The 13,091-nt window shown below is 31.4% G+C and overlaps 2 long non-coding RNA genes across 2 annotated transcripts; both read right to left on the bottom strand.

Moving 5' to 3' along the window:
• Positions 1-2,248: 2,248 nt before the first annotated feature.
• On the bottom strand, positions 2,249-3,934 carry LOC111409861. Its single transcript, XR_002705565.1, has 2 exons — positions 3,774-3,934; positions 2,249-2,427 (listed from the first exon to the last, which is right to left on the bottom strand). It is a non-coding gene; the product is annotated as an uncharacterized LOC111409861 (long non-coding RNA).
• A 3,904-nt stretch (positions 3,935-7,838) lies between these two features.
• On the bottom strand, positions 7,839-10,253 carry LOC111409860. The gene is made up of 3 exons (XR_002705564.1): positions 9,844-10,253; positions 9,432-9,473; positions 7,839-8,555 (listed from the first exon to the last, which is right to left on the bottom strand). It is a non-coding gene; the product is annotated as an uncharacterized LOC111409860 (long non-coding RNA).
• Between the last annotated feature and the right edge of the window lie 2,838 nt (positions 10,254-13,091).

Genomic DNA, 13,091 nt, shown 5'->3' with positions numbered 1-13,091 from the left:
GAGAAATTGTTACTTTCCATCAGCAGAATCAATGATCATGGCATTCTACAGTGATCAGAAAAATTAACAAAAGGTTCAAGTTCGAGTACCGTACCGGGGACGTGACTGGGTCCATGGTTGTTCAGTGTGGGTGAGCAGTTTTTTTCCAACACCTGACCGTGTGTGTGCCGGAGAAACTGGGAGCGCAGATTGTGACTGTGGGCGTCGAATGTGACTGTGGAGTTGTTTCAATCGGTGGTCAGAGAAGGCGAACGTCGTCAACGCATCTTCGGGGTTGAAGCTGTTGGCAGGGGCTATATCAACCGACCGCTACTGTCGTCGGAGTAGGGTGGGGCGACCGGGTTGTTGTAGAAAATTATCTCGGCGTCCGAAACTTTTTATCACCGTCGGACCAGGAAAAATTTCAAATATTGTGGCCACCGGACAGCAATTAATGTTGGCAACTTCGTCCAGTGCAAGAGCGGTGTCGTCCAGTGAAGCAGTGGTGTCAGCACCGTCGTGGAGTGGAGGAGTTTTCATAGTTATCTATCCTTGCTTTTCCATTTTGTAGACGACAGAGAAAGAGGGGTTGGTGTTGGCGTTAATTGTGAGGGTACAAATGGAAAAATGCAATAGACATGTGTGTTAGTATTTTTTATTCAAATATCAGACTAAACGTGAAATTGTGACCGTTGGAGGCATCAATGGTCACAAAGTCACTTAAGTTTAGGAAAAATAGTGCGCCCAGACACAGCCTAAATTTTACACCAAATTTTATTTTGAATTATTTTATATCAAATTTTATTTTATAAATTATATTATTTTAAAAATCGTTAAATTAGAAATTATATTTAAATAAATTGTACTAGTGCTAATATAATAATTATCCAATTTATAACTTTTGACTTTTTAATAAGCTATTTTAATTTATTGTTGAAATAATTATTACTTATTAATTGATTAGAATTTAAAAATAAGTATTAAATAAAAATAACCATCATATTAAAATAATTATAAATCAGTTAAAATCTACTAATACTAAAACACTAAATAAGGATATAGATGAAAGAAACAATTTTTATAAAGTGTGAACAGGTGCAAAATAGGCTTAAATCAAAATTTTTATATTTGGTCTACTATGGTTAAGCTGGGTTTGTATGATTTAGAGATTAAGAATTATGGGAGTTCAGAGGGGTATTGGTATGGAATTAAGTTGGCCAAAAGCTGTGGGATTTGAATAGGTGGTGGAATAGATCAAGGACTACGAGATTCAAAGGGGGCTAAGAATGCGGGAAGTTGGGGTGGTAATGGAGAGATGAGAGACATCAAGAAGGAGATTATTTTTTATTTTTATTTTTTCAATATTATTTTTTTACTTAATTTTGATTATAATTTGTTTTTTCATTAAAAGTAACAATTTTTGCAAGATATGAAGGGTCTTCAATTTGAAGGTCAACTGTCATTGTCTCCTCGCTAATTGGTTGAATTGAATGTGCTCAAGAATCCTATCTTGAATTGCTTGAGGTATGTTGAATTTGTTGAGCTTTAAAACTTTCACCAACGATTACATATATTAAATTCATTCATTTAATATTCACACTACTTTTATATATATTTCTCATTCCAAATCTATCTCTATTATAATTTTAATTTTTTTTTGAAAAAACATTATATTCATTAGCAATACATTCCAACATTACTTTTATTAAATAAAATCTCATGATCAACATTACTTTTATATGCTCCTTTTCATTCTCATGCACGAGCGGACCCAAACTTTTTGTATAGTAAGGTTAAAAATTAAAATGCAATTTTTAAAAACAATATATCATTAACGAAAATAAGTCAATATATTACTGTAGCCTACACATTTTCTTACCCGAAAACGTCATATAATTACATTATTATTCATATTGTCAAGTACATCATTCTCAATATATGCAACCAAAATATCACTTAAGCATTGATCTCCCGTTTGATTACGCAGTCGATTCTTGCTAATCTTCATTGTAGAAAATATTCTCTCTACCATAATTGACACAACCCGTCCCGAATCATCCTAGTGGACTCGACACGTGTTGTGCGTCGATGGTAGATATCAACTGAACGCCCGACCCACCATCACGGCAATCTTGACTTGCTTGACTGAAAAATATTTTTAACAGAATTTTGACGGAGTTTCCCCTGAAATACGAACTAAAACCACCTGAACAATTACTAATTTTGCTCAAATCAATACATATAATATAAAACAAGGTACACCAACCCCTCAAAATCCAAACTGTTCAAATAGAATACTAGCAAATTGATAATAACTTTACAACCAAAGGTCCCCAAACGTACTAAAGATATCAAATAATAATCTGATAAAGTAGGCTATACAACTACTGACGTGTGGCTCAATTAGGTGAACTAACAAGCTCCAAGATTGCTGAACTCCGCTACTATCTGCTCAGAAAATGGGTGGCAAAACATGAGCTTGTAACACAGTGAGTGAATGGTTTGCAAATAAGTATATTTTTCTCATTTATGCATATTTTCTGAAAATTCTTGCTTTATTGAAACTTTAACAAATTTTGAAATCTAGTAACACTTTTTTCAATCACACATGAATACATCATAAAATTCTTTGTTCTTCATTCTAGATAAATAACCGTAAAATGAAACGAATATAAATAATATGACATCCGTGAAAATCTATGAAATATTGCTGCTGATCAATACTATAAGTTGAATGCTTTAATCTGAGAACTAAATAGACTGAATTCTATAATTTGAAATCTGATAAGTTGTAGAAATACTGAAAAATCACACGAAAAGGTACCCAATGAATAGTTTTACTCATGTACAGAGTAATTTTGATGTACAAGGTAGAGCCATTCAAATATAATATTCTGATAATTTGGTAATCTGATAATCTAACAATACGTACGCAGAATTGCCCCAAAAGCTAATCACCCTAGTACACGGCCCAAAGCCTATGTGTGTACGAGAGTGGGTCCCAAAGACCTCTGATAATCTGGTCATATGCTATGAAAACACATTCACAATGGTGCAGAGTGGGTAAAATTACCAAAATTAGTCATACACTGTGGAAACACATTCACGCCAATGCAAACTGGGGTAAAATCACCTTGGTACTTTCTGGTGGTTTTTAAAAAATAACTTTAGTTATACCGAAACATGTAATTCGAATAAAACATGCAAATGAAATGATTTAATTAAACTGAATTTAACTTTAAAAAATAACTGATTATAAATCCACTTTATTCAAAAAATCATGTTATTAAATCAACTGTATGAAATAATAAATTTTCTAATCTAACATAAATTTAATAAATATTAATTTCTGCAAAATAAGTTTTATATCCACTCTCCAAGTTATGGATTGATCATGATTTCAATCTTCTCGTCATTTCCTGAAATATGATACAAGATAACCAATTTAACAACTACCCTACCAAGTATTCTTAACTTTTAACTACAAAATACTCGACTTCTTGACACTTGGATATATTCTTTAATTTCCTTCACAATTGGAACTAATTCTACCTTCTAGTCCTTTCATTAAGATCTAATTCATCAAAATAATCTTCACTTCAAACATAAAAATAATTCCTTCTTCCAAACTAGTTAAACTAATAATTATAATTTAACCAATTTAATTTTCCATCTTGTTCCATAACTTCATGCCTTCAAATGAATATTTCATCTCTACAATTATTCCTGTTAACTATATTAATTCAAAAACCCAAACAAAAATTCAAGGTTTTTCCAAAATTGGTATTTCATACCTATAAGTAGCATTCCCAATTCAAAAATATTGGCTTGCAAACATATCCCTTCCTTCAATCTGGAAATTAAACCAATAAATCGCAACCCTAAAAAAATTAAGCATAAAACATACCAAGAAATTTGTCAAATTGAAGATGAAATTGGAATAGTCAACCCTACCTTTTTTTCTTTCTTTTTCCTTTTCCTTTCTTTCTTTCCTTCTTTCTCTCTTTCCTTTCTCTTTTCTTTCTTTCTTCTCGATTTTTCCAGCTTCTCTGCCCTGTTTCCAGATTTTTGTAGGTATATATCAATTGAAAATGGCTAAATAGTTGAGCATTTGACAATTGTAATCCACTAATGCCATCATTTGCATTCAAGTCCTCCACTTCCATATAACATCACATTAAATCCTTAACTTCCATTGGATATAAAATCTAACCACTTTACTTTCAATAATATATAAGTAAATCTCCAAAAATTAATTTTTATCCATCTTAGACCTTAAAATATTGACAAATTATAAAATAAACCCCAATAAAATAATTTGGTCAATTGAGTCCCAATAGAATTATTTATTTTATTTAAGTTCCTATTTGACTTTGACTTGAAAATTCAACTCTTGACTTTAACTAAAAATGAAGGGTGTGACAATCTTACCCCCTTCAAAGAATTTCGTCCTCGAAATTCTATCAACTAGAATTCGAACATATAAAGGTATAGAGCACACATAACGAATAAATTTTCTAGCAACCTTTAACTAGACATAACTTCATTCTTTCATATCTAGGCATCTTATCTAACTAAGCTCTCTTTAACTTCACTAGCAATCTTAAAGCATAAACTAAATCTGATATCTACTTACTAAGCCTTAGAAATAGACCATACATTATAAAATATCATATAACCTCATTGTAAACTTCATCATTAAACAATTTGACCCAAGTTCCAAATAATATCTCAAAGATCAATATGTGAAATTCTCAACTTTTCATTTTATCATATCTTAGAAAAATTCAGCTATTTTCCAATTTGAAGTCCAAGATATTATTTTTATACTCTTCAAAACTTCATCTTATGTCATGATTTGAACTATTCTCTAATCAACTCCCTTTTATATAACAATTGTTACATACTAAGACTGAATAACATTCTTTCGCCAATCATCACAATAAATGTCCATAGAATATTTCACCCTCTAAGTATAACCTTACATAACATCACTTGTATCTAGTTCTAACATGTCACACCATGAAAATAACTAATTATCCAAGTCCCCTTTAATCAACAAACTGTAGTTCATAACCTGTGTTCTAAACTTGTCCTCATAGTGTCTAATATTCCAAGAAGCTACACAATGTAATTTAGTTATATAACTCCCTAAGTCAAAGATAGATACTCAAACTCCATATAAACAGAAATCTTATCTAAATATAATTTAATAATTCTATCTCATGAACTGACTATATCATTTGAAAAGAATTCTTTTAACCTTTATCGATCTATCAACAATGATTCAAATACCATTTTTGTCTCCATTCTATTTATTTGGAACCCCAGTCGAAAAATGTTTGTTGGTAGCTACTCCAATTCTAAATTAACATTATCTACAAAAATTTCAATTATTCATGGTTTTCTAAAATTCTAGTTATCCCCAACAATAATTGAGATAGCTCAATATGATGTTCCTTTTCTTTTAATTCTATATCAACCAATGATAATATATACACAACTTCAATTTCAACCCTTTCAAATTGAAATATACCTTAAACTCGGTGATATATAAGTATCGATGTTTCTTGCAAGAATATAACAGTACAATTTCTAACTCCAACCCCAATATAACTAACAATAAAACATGTCTGAATCATACATCTTTAACAATCTATAGTAATATCTATAATTCATCATTTACTTTAGCATACTTTCTAAACCTTAATATAATTCATTATCATAAATTAGGCCTTCATCAACTTTAGATACGAGAGTACATATTTCATCATAATGTAATCTGATAGCAAAGCTTGTGACATTTCTAAACCGACACGATTTTGGTGCTCTTTCTTTTTATGAAAATACAATAATAATATTTAATCCATGATAATTTTTTACTCTTATTCCATAAAGAGGCCATTGACCTATTACCAATGCATAAGCCTTCTTGTATATTGCACAAAGACGTACAATTAATATTATAATCTAAAGATACCATTCCACAATTTAATAAAATTTACATTTGATGATCATCTTAGACTTTAAACTATCCAACACATCCTCCATATGTTCCACAACCTATAGATCTCGATAAGAATGGAATACTTTATTCGAGAGATCTAAAAATACAATTGAAAATCTCCCAAACTTTACGTTACTAAAAATTCATTAAATTCACCTTAACTTCCAAATTTAGCTCGAAGCTTCTAGATTGTATATAATATAATATAATATAATAATCCACAAATGGCCTTGACAAAGTTAATTAATAACCCAAATATCTCATCACAATACTTGGCTATAGGACAACCATAACATTTCTTCACTTGCTATACACTATATCATGTAACCTTATCATTTATGGTCACATTGTATAACTTCAAACATTTGATTATACCTATTTCCTTAGGATCACACAAAAATAGTGCTCTTTATAACTATCAAGCAACATCTCACACAATAATATACCATCAAGATTCCGTATGCAAATTTTTCAATCATCATAATTTTCAAATATGCCATTCTTTACTTCAATATATGATTACTTTACTATAACTCAAGAATGACGATCTATGTGCATTTATTCAACTCCTTCCTTTCATACCTTTTACGCAATTAACATAGATATACCGATTCAATATTCTCTTTCGTAAACAACAATTTACCCCCACAATAAATCCTCCTTGTGAAATCTATCCATATCTTTTTCACATCTCTTATAATCCAATAACCCATAATTATTTAAAATGATCGGAGTCACATAAATGTCAATTTCCTCAATGAATAACATACATAATAACATATTATTCTCTACCAATCAATATTCAGTATAATTTCATTATTAATTCGCCACGAGACTCTTATCACATATATATATAGATACACACCACCATAATTTCTATCATCCCCCCATATGAGTGGCTACAAATTACCACAATCTCCGATGATACTAATGATCATTTAGTTTTTCAGAGATAATTAAGATTTCTCATATAATTGTCATCGATTACACATAATATCATTCCATTTTATTTATCATGCAAATTATAATCGAAACTTTCCTATATCTACATTAAAAAAATCACATAATCTCGCAAGTAATTTAATATTTAGGCAACTCCATTCCTTCGAATGCATATAGATAGATAACCTACAAAATTATTAAAACTCTAATTCCAAACTGATATATGTTCGTCGTTACACTCTTATTGAGTACTAGATCACATACACCTCTGTACCAACCCAACAGCTTATAACATTGTCAACCATTAAATCCCTGCATCTGATATACTTACATACTAGTCATTTCTGAATTGTAAGAAATATTTTCTCTTTTTTCATTCATCATAACTTATTTTCATACACCTAAACCGAGTAATTAAACCCTTAATATTTCCTTCTATAGTAGTTGAAGTATAGACCTAGATACTTAATCATTCTTTAATCAACAAGAAAGGAACCATAGTCCCATTAATTTACTCAAAATCATCAGGTAAAACATATTTAATAACACCATTTTCGTCACGAATCGACATTCCATATGATTTCATTATTTCTGTCATGAACAAGATTTCTTACTATATCTCCACCTCTTGATATTCTAATACATGCATTTTCTTCCATATACTAAATATGATTACAAATTTCCACAATAATTCACATAATACCACAAACTTTTAAATTTACAAAGCAATCATGATTTCACCTTTAATGTGACCAGTTATACATAGATCAACATTAGACAATACTTATCATCCAAGGCATCTAAAGGACATTCCCTCTAATAATCACGAAAGAAACTCATAACCCAATAAATCTCATTACTAAGAAAAGTTATACTCTTCACTTAACTACCTATTGGATATATAGCACAATTATTAATATATTAGAGAAAATTTAACATGGTGCCAACATGACAACTCTAACAACTCTCATTACCATCGGATAATTCTCAATAACATCCGCATATTTATTATGCCCAAATAAATAAAGATCCTTTTAGTTTCTTAGCTACCATAACTTCGTTATCAAGGGCAATATGAGTTTCAAATACCACATTGGAGCCTGTGAGTTCTGCCACCATGCCATGGCTAATAATTTCAATGACATACTATTCAGAAAAAGAAACTCATTAATTACTCGAGCTTAACAACCACTGAACCATGCTCTGATACCAATTAACACAATCTGTCCCGAATCATCTTAGTGGACTCGACACGTGTTGTGTGTCGATGGTAGATACCAACTGAATGTCGGACCCACCATCAAGGCAACCTTGACTTGCTTGATTGAGAAATATTTTTAACAGAATTTTAACGGAGTTTCCCCTGAAATACGAACTAAAACCACCTAAACAATTACCAATTTTCCTCAAATCAATACATATAATATAAAACAAGGTACACCAGCCCCTCAAAATCCAAATTGTTCAAATAGAATACTAGCAAATCGATAATAACTTTACAACCAAAGGTCCCCAAACATACTAAAGATATCAAATAATAATCTGATAAAGTAGGCTATAAAACTACTGACGTGTGGCTCAATTAGGAGAACTGACAGGCTCCAAGACTGCTGAACTCCGCTACTATCTGCTCAGAAAAATGGTGGCAAAACATGAGCTTGTAACACAATGAGTGAATGGTTTGCAAATAAGTATACTTTTCTCATTTATGCATATTTTCTGAAAATTCTTGCTCTATTGAAACTTTAACAAATTCTGAAATCTAGTAACACTTTTTACAATCAAACATGAATACATCATAAAATTCTTTGTTATTCATTCTAGATAAATAACTGTAAATGTAACGAATATAAATTATATGATATCCGTGAAAATCTATGAAATCTTGCTGCTGATCAATACTATAAGCTGAATGCTTTAATCTGAGAACTGAATAGACTAAATTCTATAATCTAAAATCTGATAAGCAGTAGAAATACTGAAAAATCACACAAAAAGGTACCCAATTAATAGCCTTACTCATGTACAGAGTAATCTCGATGTACAAGGTAGAGCCATTCAAATCTGATATTCTGATAATTTGGTAATCTGATAATCTGGTCATACGTACGCAGAACTGTCCCAAAGGCTAATCACCCTAGTACACGGCCCAAAGCTTATGTGTGTACAAGAGTGGGTCCTAAAGACCTCTGATAATATGGTCATACACTATGGAAACACATTCACAATAGTGCAGAGCGGGTGAAATCACCAAAATTAGTCATACACTATGGAAACACATTCACACCAGTGCAAACTGGGGTAAAATCACCTGGGTATTTTCTGGTGGTTTTTAAAAAATAACTTTAGCTATACCGCAACATGTAATTTTAATAAAACTTGCTAATGAAACTTTATTCTAAAAATCATGTTGTCAAATCAACTGTATGAAATAATAAATTTTCTAATCTAACATAAATTTAATAAATATTAATTTTTGAAAATAAGTTTTATATCCACTCACCAAGTTATGGATTGATCATGATTTCAATCTTCTCGTCATCTCCTGAAATATGATACAAGATAACCAATTTAACAACTACACTACCAAGTATTCTTAACTTTTAACTACGAAATACTCGACACTTGGATATATTCCTTAATTTCCTTCACAATTGGAACTAATTCTACCTTCTAGTCCTTTCATTAAAATCTAATTCATCAAAATAATCTTCACTTCAAACATAAAAATAATTCCTTCTTCCAAATTAGTAAAACTAATAATTATAATTTAACCAATTTAATTTTCCATCTTGCTCCGTAAATTCATGCCTTCAAATGAGTATTTCATCTCTACAATTATTCCTCTTAACTATATTCATTCAAAAACCCAAATAAAAATTCAAGATTTTTTTTCCAAAATTGGTATTTCATACCTATTAAAAGTAGCCTTCCCAATTCAAAAATATTGGCTTACAAACATATCTCTTCCTTCAATCTGGAAATTAAACCAATAAATCGCAACCCTAAAAAAATTAAGCATAAAACATACTAAAAAATTTGTCAAATTGAAGATGAAATTGGAATAGCCAACCTACCTTTTTTCCTTTTCCTTTTCCTTTTTCCTTTCTTTCTTTTCTTCTTTCTCTCTTTCCTTTCTCTTTTCTTTCTTTCTTCTCAATTTTTCCAGCTTCTCTGCCCCGTTTCCAGATTTTTGTAGGTATATATCAATTGAAAATGGCTAAATAGTTGAGCATCTGACAATTGTAATCCACTAATGCCCTCATTTGCATTCAAGTCCTCCACTTCCATATAACATCACATTAAATCCTTAACTTCCATTGGATATAAAATCTAACCACTTTGCTTTTGATAATATATAAGTAAATCTCCAAAAATTAATTTTTATCCATCTTAGACCTTAAAATATTGACAATTTATAAAATAAACCCCAATAAAATAATTTGATCAATTAAGTCCCAATAGAATTATTTATTTAATTTAAGTCCCTATTTGACTTTTACTTGAAAATTCAACTCTTGAATTTAACTAAAAATGAGGGGTGTGACAATAATAGTAACAACTGGAAGAATTAACGCTAATGTTACAAGCCAGTAAACTAATGGGTGCACCACATTTTTTACCGCAACCAACTTTTTTGCAAGATCATTAAGGCTGCATAACTTCTCTAAAACTTCATGAGTGCACATATAATAATATATGTCTGTATTTGCTCTTCAAGTGCTAAGATCTCTATTGGTTTTAGATTTTTGGAATAATTCTCTCACAATTGAATTAACTTGTCCTTATCGAAAGCAGGAAATGAATTATCCAGACACAAACATGCAACACAAAAGAGTTAATTGTTATTTGCCTCGAAAAAATGATCATTCGACACATGAATTTGCATATCAATGATAGCGTAGAAGAAATTCACATGAAAATGTAGTAGATTTGTGATTCCTTGAGTGTTACGCTATGAACGGCGTAGAGGTATAAACATAACGTCCATGTTGGGAATATCAATGTTCTCTCTTGATACGCGTAGTTTTTACATTTATTCAAGAGACTAGATGATGATATTTTACTGTTCTTCGGATAAAATACAACCTAACATGTGTTTTGTATTGCATTTTATAGGTAAAACTCGATGTTTGATGAAGAATTAGAAAAAAGAATGCAAAAATAGTAAAAATGGCGAAATCCAAAAGTCAAGGACTAAATTACAAACAATTCATGGATGAGACAGACAACAAAATGAAGATCAAAAATACCAAAGATTTAATTGGATATGGAAGATAAATGAATAAGATTGCAAGAGAAAAAGGACTGAGATGAAGCAAACTCAAAGTTCGGGGACTAAAATGAAAATACTAAAAAATTGTGTCGAATCTCAAGATGAAGATTGGAAAGTGCTAAGGGTCAATTGGATGAGGAAATAAGTTAAAGGGATAAAGTATGGTCAAAGCATTATCATACATTAACTTTCCGCCGAAAAATGTATACATCAAATTTTTAGCCACATATTGAGACCCAATTTTGGCATAGGAAACTTTCGAATTAAAAAATGATACTTCTAAAACATTGTAGTCCTCTGAGTTAGTTTTTCAATGCACTTTGAATTATCTCAATAGGATATTGAGAGAAAAAGTTATGACAAAAATATTAAAAATTATTTAGTTGTCGAAAATTAGGAGAGGCTCGCACCCTCGCCATTTGGAGAGGCACACATCGCAAACCAGCCAAGTGCGTGCCCTAGATATGCCTAGGCACACATCTCAGTACAAAAATGGAAAATTCGATTTTCTTTTTGTTTTGGTGACAATTCAATGCAATCTTTTTAACATCTTTTAAATACCAAAACTTGACCTGAACATGGGAACGATAAACTTGAAACTCACTAATTTTTATTACTTATTAAGGATCTCATACGCTTGTGAGTTTTCTACGAACAAGTTTTTGACGTCGTTATTGAAGAATAATGGATTTAATTTTAGTTTAGTAGTGTATATTAAGTTCAATTTTTTTATTTTTATTTTTGTTCTTTTTAGGCTTTAATTCAGATACTTAATCTTTTCTTGATTCACTCTTTTAGGCATCTATCAGTTTATACAAGTTCCTGACACAGTTGAGATTCTCCCTATAGATCTCGAGATTGAAAGGACTTTCAAGCAACGTAGAATAGAATCGAAAAGAGTTGGGATCATGGCTGGGAATCAAAATCAAGTTCAAGATACACTACAGAAAGCAACACTTCCAATTCAGCAACCACCTCGTGCTCAATCGGTATTAATAGGGGATTATGTTAATCCAATGCCAGCTCCAGTTCAACCTTCGATCATCTTGGACAGGCTAACTTCTACATCCGATCAAATGTCATAAACCTCTTCCGGAGTCATCAGGTTCTCAACATATACAAGCTATTTTTCATGTTGTGCGAAGTTATTAGTCATGAACGGATGTCAACTGATGCATTTTGGATGCGATTACTCCCTCACACTCTGAAGGATGCTGTAAGAGAGTAGGTCTACATTACCTCCCGGGAGCATCTTTTTGTGGAATGACATAGTGCAAAAGTTCACGATGAAATTTTTTCCACCATCTCGAGTCCATCGAATTCAGAATGAAATCCAAACATTTAAGTAGAAAGACCTCAAGAGATATCCACAGGCATGGGATAAGTATAAGAACGTATTATAGAAGTGTCCCAACCTTAACATTCTATGTAAGTACAAGTATACCTCATTTACTACGGAATACACCAAGAATTCAAGAATATGATAGATGCTTCAGCAGGAAGATAGATAATGATTATGGACGTGGATGATGCTTATGAACTGTATGATAAAATAGTAGAAAATAATCAATATGGCCAAGCGATAGGGAAGTCTATAGGAAAATAGTTGGTATACATAATGTGAATGCGGTAGCTGCATTAGCAGCACATATGGAGGCAATAATAAGAAAGCTTGACACTTTGACTCATTCCGTGAATATGGTACGAACTCCAACTCTGGTGTGCGCAGGTTATGTGGCAGATCACATCACTACAAGTTGTCATTTAGCTTCTACTCATATGGGTCAGCCAGAACAGGTTGAGGCAACAAAACTACCTAATAATTACCATTCAGACTGGAACAAGCTGACAAATCCCTCATGGGCTAATAATCAAGGACAGAATTAT

This window comes from Olea europaea, chromosome 15 (assembly GCF_002742605.1).
Source record: "Olea europaea var. sylvestris chromosome 15, O_europaea_v1, whole genome shotgun sequence".
Taxonomy (NCBI): Eukaryota; Viridiplantae; Streptophyta; class Magnoliopsida; order Lamiales; family Oleaceae; genus Olea; species Olea europaea.
The sequence above is the reverse complement of the archived record's forward strand: the minus strand, read 5'-3'. Positions and strand labels throughout refer to the sequence as shown.